Raw genomic sequence first — 13,293 nt, forward strand, 5'->3', positions numbered from 1 at the left:
ATAGATATTGAAAAACTTTTAACTAAATCTTTATGTTCTCATGATGTATGCAATTTTCTGTCAGTTTTTATGTTTTCCTGGGTTTTGACTTTCTTATCTCTGAAGTATATTTAGATGAATTAATGTATTATTCTATATTCAAAACAGTATAAAAAAGACACCAGCATTTGAGAGACAAAGGAAGAGTGGCAACGGTTCACTAGTACCATAATGTAGCATTTTTTTATGTTTATCTGATGGTAAATTGCTAGCAATTAGTTAGGTGGTTTGAGATTTGCCTTAGCTATAACTCCCACAGGAGTACATTTTGTGCTTTGGTATTGGGATCATCACACACACAAGGGCAATACATTATGAAAAGACATTAAAACTGGTCACTAAGAGCAATTTTCCAAAAATTGAAAATATATTAATTTCACTGAATTTTGCCTGAGATTATTCTACATGGGAGGATACCCAACCAACTGAACCACATCAACCAGGGTACAGGAATACTTATTGATTGGAGTCATTTTGCTATGTCAAATAAATATAATATTGGGTGGGCAGAAGATAGGGACAAAACTAAACAATTCCTAAAAGGTCTGTATTTCTTTTCCAGTCAACTTTTGTGTATGAAATATTGGACAATAAAAGACATTATTATACCTGTCACTTATTCTTTTTTTAATATACTTTATTGATTTTAGAGAGAAAGGGAGAGGGAGAGAGAGATAGAAACATCAATGATGAGAGAGAATCATTGATTGGCTGCCTCCTGCACACTCCATACTGGGGATCAAGCCCGCAACCCAGGCATGTGCCCTTGGCCGGAATTGAACCTGAGAACCTTCAGTCCGCAGGCTGACGCTCTATCCATTGAGCCAAACCAGCTAGGGCTCTGTCACTTATTCTTGAAAGTCCAAGTATTCAGCACCCTGGAGCAGACAGAGATGTTGCAATAATCAAGTTCAGTCAGGAGACAGTGCTGGGCCCTCCTACACACAGAGCTGGATGCAACTAATTTGGTACTGAGGCAGAGACTAATGTTTTTATCATTTCTAGTTTAGATTTGTTTATTTCTTTTCCTTTATCTACTGGAAAACATGTTATAAAATCAAAGGCATGTATGAAATACTATACAAACTTTTGATTTCTTGCATCTATATATTTTAAATGCATATATACATAGATAAAGGGGAATATAGGAGACAGCAAGCATGGATTGTGGAGGAGGCCAAATATTTTTTTGCTTGTTTGTTTTAAATCTTTTACATATACTTTTACATACTCTTTAAAATCTTCATTTTTTTATTTAAATTCTTTATTGTATAAAGTATTACATACGTTTCCTTTTTCCCCATTGACCTCTCCCCGGCATTATGCTAAGCGAAATAAGCCAGTGGGAGAAAGATAAAATCTTCATTTTTAAGTGATCTAATTGTTTACAAAGATGTGCTCCTAGAAGCAATATATAAAAGAGTTTATACCAATAGTTTGGACACCTGCACATTGATTACTAGACCATAATTCAGATTTTCCTTAGCTTTTTTTCATCTACCTTCAACTCACTTTTATATACACTCACAGAACAGAAGAGGACATGTTTTATATTATGTGAAAGATAATAGGTTTGGGTAAAATAAAACAGTGGGACATAAAAGTTAATTGGGCTGGGAAGAAGCGACATTTTTAAAGCAACAGGAAGCAAATTTCAGAGATATTCAAGGAAAATATGGATCCAAAATAAATATATAAAACACCTTTTAAACCTAGCAAATTGAGATGGGACATAGTTAAGAAATATATAAGTACTAAATAAATGTAAAAGAAAAAATTTAAAAACTGCTCCAACTCAAATCCACAAATGCAAGTCCCTTTTTTGCCTGATTCACAATATTTCTACTTGGCTATTTATAATGTTCAGCTCCCGCATGACATTTTAAAACATATGTTGAATAATGAATGACTGTTCCCTACAAAATTGATGCATTTGAGCCTTGGTACATTCATCCTCCAAAAAATTCCTTTTTACTTTATATTTTATTTTATTCTAGAGCTTTGGTAAATTTTTTTAAAAAACCTCATATGTTTTATTTGATTCTAGTACGTCATCTTACAGAGATTCATCTGTACTGCTTCATTTGGCCTCAGCTGAATAAGTATCAGGAGCAGGGATCATTTGATGTAGAGAACTTCTCAGATGCTCTATTTCTCCTCACTCTGCCCCAATTATATCAGCAGGCATCCCCAGGATCAGCAGCTCTAGATTTACATTGCACTTCAGAGTCTTCCCATCAGCCTGCGGATTTCCCTTCTTTCCCTCTTTCTGGTGAACAGCTATGGTCCTAGTGACAACTCTAAGAAGCTGCGTGAATGAAGGTTGGGAGTAAAGGAGTAGGGCATTCTCTAATGTCACTGGAAGAAAGGACTCCATCTCCCTTGAGATGGAGCACTGTATTAGTTCACAGCATTGTATTAGTTAAAATTACAGAAAAAAAAACTAAAATGCCCAATTCATAAAGTTTCAGTTGTAAAGGAAATTTATTAATAAAAGTATGTATCCTATATAATAAAGCGATAACATGCAAATTGACCCTCACACCCTCACATCAAAAGATGGCCGCTCCCATGTCATCACAAGATGGCTGCCACAAGATGGCCTCCCCCCACCTCATCACAAGATGGCCACCCCCACATTGTCACAAGATGGCCAGCAGGGGAGGGCAATTGGGGGGCAACCGTGACTGCAGGGGAGGGCAGTTGGGGCGACCGGGCTGGCAGGGAAGCAGTTAGGTGTCAATCAGGCTAGCAGGGGAGTGATTAAGAGACGATCAGGCTGGCAGGCAGAAGTGATTAGGGGCAATCAGGCAGGCAGGCAAGTGGTTAGGAGCCAGTGGTTCTGGATTGCGAGAGGGATGTCCGACTGCAGGTTTACATCCCTTGCAGTTGGACATCCCCTGAAGAGTCCCAGATTGGAGAGGGTGTGGGCTGGGCTGAGGGATAACCCTCTCTAGTGCCCGAATTTTGTGCACCAGGCCTCTAGTTTAAAATAAAAAAGAACAATGTAGTATTCATATTGGTATTCAACTTGAAACAATTTCTATTTGCTTTCTTATCACCAGAGATGGGAATTTCAAGCACAGAAAGTTGTGTAAATAAAAATTGCTACTTCTTCACTATCCCAACCCTAAACCCCGTTGTCTTGTCAGTTCCTCAATTTTTCACACATTTGTTGTGTACTTGTCTAAAAGGTATATAAACTGCATCCTTTGAATCTCACATTTGGTATATGGGTCCCCTCTCCATGCAAAATTCTATTTGTCTTTCTCCTGTTAATTTGTGTGATGCCAATTTCCTATTAGGCCAGTCAAAGAAAACAGAAGAGAAGAAGGAAAAAGTTTGCAATGAGGGCAGTTGATGTGTACTTGTGGGAAGGAACCCAACAATAACTAATAAAGATAGAAATATGTGAGATGACCATATTTCTAAGTGAGAAGTGAAGGAGGTGTTTCAGAAGTGGAGGAAACAGGATAAACAATGAAAAGGAGATGAAAATCTAATTTCATTAGACATCTGCTTTCACAGGAGGAAAATGTAGACCCATGGTGGCCATGAAGCACAGCATTCAAATAAAGTCTGGTAAAGTCTGATACTGACCAATTTAGTCAAGGGAGTGAAGGATTAAAGTTGAGCCTTTGCTAAAGTTGTTGCAGCATTCACAGGGGAAAACACAGAAGCGGAATTCAATTAATCATAGTCTCACAACACAGAGGAGTGGAGGCAGAGGCTTCAGAGATTTGTCCCAACAGTCATGAGGTAGAAATAAAATGCAATCTGCCTACTGTTGAAGTACCAGAGATAAGGACAGAAAGACTTGCTCATTTCAGGTAGGTTTCTAAAAGGCTTAAATTAAAGAATGTAGGGCAAAGAAAAACCTTACTTTTGGAAAAATGAAGAATACAGGTTTGGGAATTTGGTTAATGATTCATTTTATATCTGCTTACTCAGTTAGATAAATTTTTCACTTTAATGGCCAAACAATGATATTTCTTTGTTAGATCTGTGTGAATTTGTCTGACCTCATTTGTCATTAGTATAAGAAAGTTAAATATCTGATTTATATTTTAATAAATGTTGATAAGTAAACCATTACTTTTTCTCACTCTACAAGAGATACCACTGCTACATGTAAATTTAAGGTTTTCTCTTGTGTTTTGCAAATAATAATAGATATAATACATTTTAAAATATCAATATGTTAATCCATTTCATAGTTTTTAAGTCGAGAAAATATAAAGATTAGACAACTGTCCACATTCAAATTTTCATATATCAGCAAATACACCATAAGCATAGTGATTTTCATAGCAAAAAAGACAGAATCATATATATCTCAAGAACATTTGTTTTTCCTTTACTTATTTTCATTTAAATTGGAAAGGTAGCTTAAAATAAAAGGATAGGTAAACTTCCGCATTTTATTTTGTTTTCACTTCTTTTTATCACATCTCTTTGGCTTGAAAATGGTTTTGTCCTTTTGTCAAAGGTCAGTCATACAAATGGGTCCTAAGTGCTTCTGCAAACCAGGGAATATGCGTGATAACATAATTCTGCTAAATATGTTTCAGTTTCATTAAACACTAAAATGCCACACATGAAAACAGTAGCATAAAAAGTTTCATTTAGGTGTGCAAAGGGAGGGGGAAGGAAGGGAGATATCTGAAATATTGTCAACAATAAATATAAAGTAATAAAATAAAAAATAATTTTTGTCATTTACTAATATATGCAGTACCATTGTCAGTGATAAATCAGTCTTTTTCTTTAGTGAAAACACAAATCTACCTATCATACTGGACACATATTAAAGCTTTAGACTGTCTCTGAAATGCTAATGTTCTTTTATTAGTTCAGAGTTTAGTGTAGGGCTGTTTTCATTCTGAAAATTTATTTGCTTTTTTTAAAAAAAACATGATTATATTTAATATACAACTTTCATATAACCAAAAAGTAAAACACCACAGTAAAATAATAACAAAGAACGCATGGTATTTCATCTGCAATGACTAACAAATGGTTAACATCTTTAGTCATAAACAAGCTCATAGAAACCAGTAACAGAGAGACTATAATCCAAGGAAACTGGGGGAAAAAATGAAATAATACAAATGATGATCAAGGATTCAGCATTTATGATGATTGTGCTAAACAATGACAGAATAATTTATCTGAACTATCACACTGTCACAGAATAAAAACACTGACATCTAATGTTTTTCAGTTTTGAACAGTGTTGTACAGTTGTTGTTGTGTGTTTTTTTTAAAACATATATTTTATTGATTTTTTACAGAGAGGAAGGGAGAGGGATAGAGAATTAGAAACATCGATCAGCTGCCTCCTGCACACTCCCCACTGGGCATGTGCCCGCAACCAAGGTACATGCCCTTGACCAGAATCAAACCTGGGACCCTCCAGTCCTCAGGCCGACGCTCTGTTCACTGAGCCAAACCGGTTAGGGCTGTGTTGTACAGTTTTAACTCTCATAACTGAACACTGGGAGACAGATTGATGAGGAATATCTATAATTAGGGGGAAAGCTAGTTTTTAATCAAAATATAAATTTTGAATATCCTTTGCCCTAATAATTCTAATTCATTGAAATTATTTTAATAAACTTAGATGAGCAAATTCAAAAATGAGTTACATAAAAACTTGGTTAATGCAGAGAAAATATGTAGCCAGTGTACGCACCCTAAAACACTACTTGCCTATCAACTTATCAACACAAAGGAAATGCATAAAATCCAATAGTAGATATAGTGTAGGGAGTACAGTAAAAAAATAAGTAAATGACTTCAAAAAGTATAAATAAATATAAATGTATATATACATTTAAAAAGTTTTTATAAAAGCAAGGATTATCTACTACCAGATTGTACAGAACTGCAGAAATTTATTTTTAATTTTAAATCTTTGGCAGTTTATTTTAGACAATAGAATTTCGAGATATGTTTTTGAAATTAGTAAAGAATCCTAGATTCACACACTGTTTAATTAAATCATTATTTTTATGTTGTTAAAAAATTTAATTGCTTATAGTACAGAGGTATTTTTGGCAACCTACAATGCCTTCTTTTCCTGTTTCATGCAACAGGGAGCCTTAACTAAACCTGGTTTCCTTGGTAGCATTGTCATGCCCTTTTATGATAATGGCCATCTCTCAGGATCAGACAACAATTTTCTGGAAGAAAGACTTTCCATAGACAATTGTTCACTTAGTATTAGGCTTAAGGACACCAGTGATATCAGGAAAGCCATGTAGATACAGATATATTTTATTTATTTAATATAAACACATGTACAGAGATATAATCACAATGAAATGTCAGCATGGATTGGGGAGGTGGTAGCTCATTTTTAATTATTTAAAAATAACTTCTGATTTTGTACATTTTCTGAAATAGATTCATTTTTACATGGAAAATATTTCTTGTTGTCATGTCTAGAGAACTTGAGACCAAGGGTTTGGAATCTTGCATATTGATCAATAGATTCTTATTCAGAATTTTTTCTTCTCACATTCATCTACCCTCAACTCCACTTTATATTACCACAAAATGTAGGCAGTCACACACGATATTATTCTTGTACACTATAGGCCCGGTGCACAAATTTGTGCACAGGTGGGGTCCCTGCCTGGCCAGCAATTGGGGCCGATCAGGGCCATCTCACCCACTTCCAATCAGGCCAGCTGGTCAAGGAGGGACCACAGGAGGGCTTCAGGGTGTGTCTGGCCTCTCACCGAGTCCGGATTGGACAGACCCCAGCAGCAAGCTAACCTACCAGTTGGAACGTCTGCCCGCTGGTGGTCACTGTGCATCATATCGACTGGTCTAGTGGTCAAACAAAGGGTCAACTAATCGGTCAGACATTTAGCATATTAAGTTTTTACTATACAGGATAATTGATTGGGTAAAATATGGCAGTGGGATGGAGAATTCCATTGGCCTCCCAAAAACCACCAATACCCCCAAAGGGAGGCCAAATTTGGAGATCTTCCCATGAAATAAGAGTCAATGGAAAAAAATTATAATTTTTAGGGAAGTGGTGTGAGGATATACTTTAGATATGAATCTTTCTAAAATAATGGAATTGTGCACCAGTGAGTATTTTTAAATGTCTTAGAGGTCGGATCTGTTGGTGAATAATAGATTATGTGGACTCCAGTAAATTAGAGTTGAAGGGTTCACATGGTAGTCCATACTCTCTTTCTTTCTTCTAGGTCACCTGTGCAATAGTATCCCAAAAGTTTTCCATCACTTCCCCTGAGCAACAGCTGCTGTTAGAAGAGGCATGGTTAGCGCTGGCATATTCCTGACTGTGAACCCTAAGATAACGTTCTCTGGGTCCTCCAAAACTACTCCAGCAAGCACCCGCCTCACGGCTCCACTGGGTCCTGGATCACAGACCATTTCTATCCCTTGTTTGTTAAGGCTGGATAGGACCTGAGGGGCTGATGGGGTATTGGGGGAATGTTATATGTAGGAACCCGTAATCACTCTGCCTGCTTCACAGTTGGATTAATGAAGAAATAACAAAGTAATGCATTCATTAACTGAACCTCTCACTAACTACACTTCTCTATTACAGGAAAGAATAGTTCTATAACACTAATATCTTGTCAGAATATGTGGGTTATCTGGACCAAATAATTTTAAGAGCTATTACCTGTACAGAACATTGAGGACATCAAGTTCTTAATATAAGATAGAAGTAGTAAAAATTATCGTAAGTACTGCATAGGTTGGTGTGAAAATAGCATGATTGATTTTTAATGAAACTACACTGAAAATTCTATCAAGTGCAATACAAATGAAGGTAATATTATTAGCATAATCACTTCCACAATTTGTAATAAATTGGGTATGTTTCAAGGAGAGTCACTTTACCTAAAGCATACTTAGTAATGTTTATCTCTTCTTCTAGTTACTGAAAAATAGTAATATGACGTCAACCCCATTTCCACTTCCTTCTTTAACATCAGGGGTTTCCACACCTGAGCGATGGCTGCTGAGAACTGCACTGTGTTCACTGACTTCATACTCCTAGGACTTTCTGGCAGACAGGATGTGCAGCGGGGGCTCTTTGTGCTCTTCCTGCTGGTTTATGGCATCACCGTGATCGCCAATCTAGGGATGATCCTGCTGATCAACATGGACCCCAGACTCCACACGCCCATGTATTATTTCCTGAGCAACCTGTCTTTCTGTGATGTCTGCTACTCCTCCACTGTCGCTCCCAAGATGCTAGCTGATTTCTTATCTGAGCAAAAAAGGATTCCATACAATTTATGCTTTCTTCAGATGTTTCTTTTGTTACTTTCATGTGGCTGTGTTGTGGGGTCCAGCATCATCACTGTCCTCCTCTCCTATAGCTACATCATAACCACCATCCTTAGAATGAACTCAGCAGAGGGCAGACACAAAGCCTTCTCTACCTGTGCCTCCCACCTAACCGCTGTGGGGATATTTTTTGGTACGCTCTTTTTAGTGTATTTCCAACCCAGCTTGAGTAACACCATGGACGTGAACAAAGTGGCTTCTGTTTTCTACACAGTTGTCATCCCCATGTTAAACCCACTGATCTACAGTTTAAGGAATAAGGATGTGAAAGGTGTCCTGAGGAAAGCAGTTGGCAGGAAGTTATGTCTTGGGTGAAAGTGTGTTCATCCAAAAAGTTTTTGTTTAGAGATGTTGAGAGCTCACATTCTGATACTTTGACAAGTGTTCTGTGTAGTCTTGCCAATACAATTATGGATATTTCTTTACCTATATTTTTACCTAAATTGAGTATAGGATACAGTGATTATTAATCTTATTCTCTTCAAACTTAGGAAGAGTAGTAATATGTTTGCTCTACTGTTTTACAAAGAGGGTCTTTTTATACACTTTCTCTATTCATGGGTATGTTCTCGAGAGATATGGGCATAGTAGCATCTGTTTCCATGTCAATTGCATTTATTTTCCTAAAGCTCCATTTTTTAAAAACAATGGGTTTAATAAAATTGCTCAATGAGAAAAGAGTTTTAGTGGTTAAAATTAGGTGTTACTGTTTTGTGGGGTTGATTTTTGTTGTTGTTGTTTTTTTTGTTTTGTTTTTTTGTCTTCTTCCTATGTGCTTGCATCTAACTATACATTTTCATCATAACACTTAGAAGTAATAAGTAGTAAATAAATTAATAAAACTAAATTTAAATTCTCCTGCCCTAAGTCAATATTTTATAAATGCAAGACCCTTGACTGTCTTATTCAGCATTATTTATACTTTGTTATTTACAATGCTCATTTTCAGGATGCCATTCAAAATCATTCATTGCAGCAATATTTACAAGATTTAGAATCGGCCCAAGTGCCTATCAGTAGATGACTGGATTAAAAAAGCTATGGGGCTTTTACACAATGGAATACTACTCAGCCACACAAAAAGAAGGCAATCTTACCTTTTGCAACAGTATAGTTGGACCTGGAGATTATTATGCTGAAGTGAAATTAGCCAGTCAGGGAAGGGCAAGTATCATATGATTTCACTAATATGTGGAATCTAGTGAACAAAATAAATTAACGAAGTAGAGACATACTTATGGACACAGAGAACAGACAGCTGTCAGAGGGGAGGGAGTTAGGGGCTGGATGAGAAAGGTGAGAGACTAAGCAAAGAAAGAAAAGAAAGACTCCTGGACACAGACAACAATATGGTGATTACCAGAGGGACGTATGGAGAGAGTAGGAGAAGGTAAAGCGAGGATAAATGGGATGGATAGAGACTTGACTTGGGGTGGTCAACACACAATATAGTATACAGGTGATGTATTGTAGAATTGTGTACCTGGAACCTGTATTTTATTATCAACGTCAACCCAATAAATTCAATAAAAATTACTGCATGAATTGATGTGTGTCTCCTGCAAGACTGATATAAAAAGGAGCCTTTGACCCTAGCTGGTTTGGCTCAGTGGATAGAGCATAGGCCCTCAGACTGACGAGTCCTGGGTTTGATTCCAGTCAAAGGCACGTACCTAAGTTGCAGGCTCAATCCCCGGCCCTTGTCACTGGGGTGTGTGTGTGTGTGAGGCAACCAATTGATGTGTCTATCTCACATCAATGTTTCTCTCTCTTTCTCTCTCCCCCTCCCTTCCACTCTCCCTAAAAAACAGTGGGAAAATAACCTCAGGTGAGAGTGAACAAAACAATAAAAAGAAGCCTTTTTCAATGAAACACACACACACACACACACACACACACACACACACATACAAACTTCCCTTGTTAATTTTATTCCAGTATGTTCTTCTTCATAAAATCTAACTCTACTTCTCCTTTTGGCCTAAGCTGAGTAAGTATCAGATACAGGGATCATTTGATGTAGGGAACTTATTGTATCCATTAATTCTGATCATTCTGGCCACTCTGCGCAGTGAGGCCTGGGGGTCCTCCGGCTCTGTGCAGCGCGGAGGAGGCTGGTCCTGGCGGAGAAGGCAGGTCACAGCAGGGGAGGGCAGTTGGGGGCGATCAGGCTAGGAGGGGAGGGTAGTTGGGGGCGATCAGGCTGGCAGGCAGAAGCATTTAGGGGCAATCAGCCAGGCAGACAGGCGAGTGATTAGGAGCCAGTGGTCCTGGATTGTGGGAGGGATGTCTGACTGCCAGTTTAGGCCTGATCCCCGTGTAGGACATCACCTGGGGGTCCCAGATTGGAGAGGGCGCAGGCCCATCTGAGGGACCCCCAGCCAAACATGAATTTTGTGCATGGGCCACTACTTTATTTTGTAGCTAGAAATTTGTACTTTTGACCTGGATCACTCATTTTTCCCACTCCCATTCCCATCAGTGGTATGTTCAATCATCCAATCTGTTTTCTATATCTAGAGTTCATATATTTGGTTCATTTATTATGTTTTTCAATTCCAAATATATATAATATTATATGGTAGTAGTCTTTCTCTAACTTATTTCAATTAACATAATGCCCTTAAGGTCCAACTATGTTGTAGCAGAAGGCTCAATTTCGTTTTTTTTTTTTTTGTTAATGTTGAGAGTATTACAGATGTCCCCCATTTTCCCTCTTTGCCCCCCCTCCACCTGGCTCCCACCCCACCCCTGGCCTTCACCATATTATCTGTGTCCATGGGCTATGCAAATATGCATATAAGTTCTTTGGTTAATCTCCCAGCCTAACCCCCCTTTCCTCCTGATATCTGTCCATCTGTTCCATGCTTTGTTAACAAAAATGAGTAATTAAGTATTGAGTAATTTGTAAAGGAATCATTTGATATCTGCTTACTCAGATAAATAACCTATTTAATCTAATGGACAATAATATTTCCTGTTAGACCTGTGTGAATTTGTCAGAACTCCTTTGTCATTAGTATAAGGAAATTAAATATTTCACTTATTTACATTGTAATCAAATTTCATAAGTAAATGTTTTTATCTCTGTGCAAGAAATATCATTGTATACATTAATTTAATATTTGCTCCTGTTTTTTCAAATAATAAGAGATACACTATAAATACCATTATGTATAAATCCAAGTCCATATGGATCACATACTGAAATATACATCCAGAAAAAAAATGTGAACACCATCCACAATCAAATTTTCATCTATCAACAGATACACACATACATAATGTGTCGAGAAAAAAGACAGAATTGTAGTCCGGCTGGTGTTGCTCAGTGGTTGAACATCAAACTATAAACCAGGAGGTCACTGTTTGATTCCGTCAGGGCACATACCTAAGTTGCAGGCTCAATCCCCAGTAGGAGGCATGCAGAAAACAGCTGATCAATGATTTTCTCTCATCATTGATTTTTTTATCTCTCTCTCCCTCTCTCTTCCTCTTTGAAATCAATAAAAATGTATATTTTCAAAAAGACAGAATTACATGTATCTCAGGAACATTTATTTTACCTTTTATTTCAATTTAAAAAACTTAATCTCCTTGTGAAATTAATAAAGCATACAACTTTCATAGAACATTTTATTAAGTGGTTAGCCTATATTTACTAAAATACTGACTTGCTTATAGGACAGAGTCATATTTAGCAACCAGCAGCCCCAACTTTTCCTATTTGCTGCATCAGGAAGCCTCATTAAACCTCATTTTCCTTGGTAGCATTGTCATGTCCTGAACTTATATGATGATGGTCATTGCCTCAGGAACAGACAACAGAATTTTCTGGAAGAAGGAGATTATAAGTAGACGGTTATCTATGCACTATTATGTTTGGAGGCAACAGTGATATAAAGAAAGCCATGTAACAAAGAAATATTTTTCACAATTGCTTGTGTCTGATATCTTAAATTATTTTGTAAATCTTCACCCTCACCCCATAGTTAAAGAAAGCTGTTCTATTAGAACATAAATCCTTTGAGAATAAACTTACGTTACCCAATTTTCAGCAATATATTGCTACCCAGGTTATGCATTTAATGGGGACTGGGAGTTAGACTGCCTGTCTGGAGGGGCTTCCATGTTTCTAAGGTAAAGTTTGGATCCTGCCTCAGTGGAGTGCAGCCCGAGGAAACTGACACCCCCGGAGAGGGAGTACCTGCGGGGAAAGTAAGTATGGAAGGGAATCAGAAGAAGGTGACCAAGAATGACCCTGCCTCCTCCAAATACATACCAGGGAGGCAGAGAATGGTGGCAAAGCTCTCAGGTACTATACATATAGCATTTTCTTATGTTTAGCTGCTGGTACATTGCTAGCAATTACTTAGGTGGTTTGAGATTTGCCGTAGCATCTCCCCCAGGAGTACATTTGGTGTTTTAGTTTTGGGATCATCACACACGCAAGAGCTATACACTGTGAAAAGACATTAAAACGAGTCAAGAAGAGCAGTTTTACAAAATTAAAAACATATTGATTTTACTAAATTTTGCCTGAGATTATTCAACCGTTCGAAGCTAGGAGTAACTAACTACAAAGCAACACACAAGAAAAACAAGAAGAAACATAAAATTTCCTGAACTATTGGAGCGCACAAACTCTATACACCTTACACATCTTATCTTTCTTCTTGTTTAAACAAATTTTGCCTTTACAGATCTCTGGCAATTAAATTAACTCTAGTAATATTCAATATGTTTAGCTAATGTAATGATTATTATACATTTTATAAATGATTCAAACTCAAAATAAAGTATTACTCAATAAATGGACAATGCAAAAATAATCCCCCACGGCTGGCAGGTCGTACAACATAAAGAAATATGTCATAGTTTTCACATCAGTCTGTGGATTTCCCCTCT

This window comes from Myotis davidii, unplaced genomic scaffold (genome assembly GCF_000327345.1).
Source record: "Myotis davidii unplaced genomic scaffold, ASM32734v1 scaffold4004, whole genome shotgun sequence".
Taxonomy (NCBI): Eukaryota; Metazoa; Chordata; class Mammalia; order Chiroptera; family Vespertilionidae; genus Myotis; species Myotis davidii.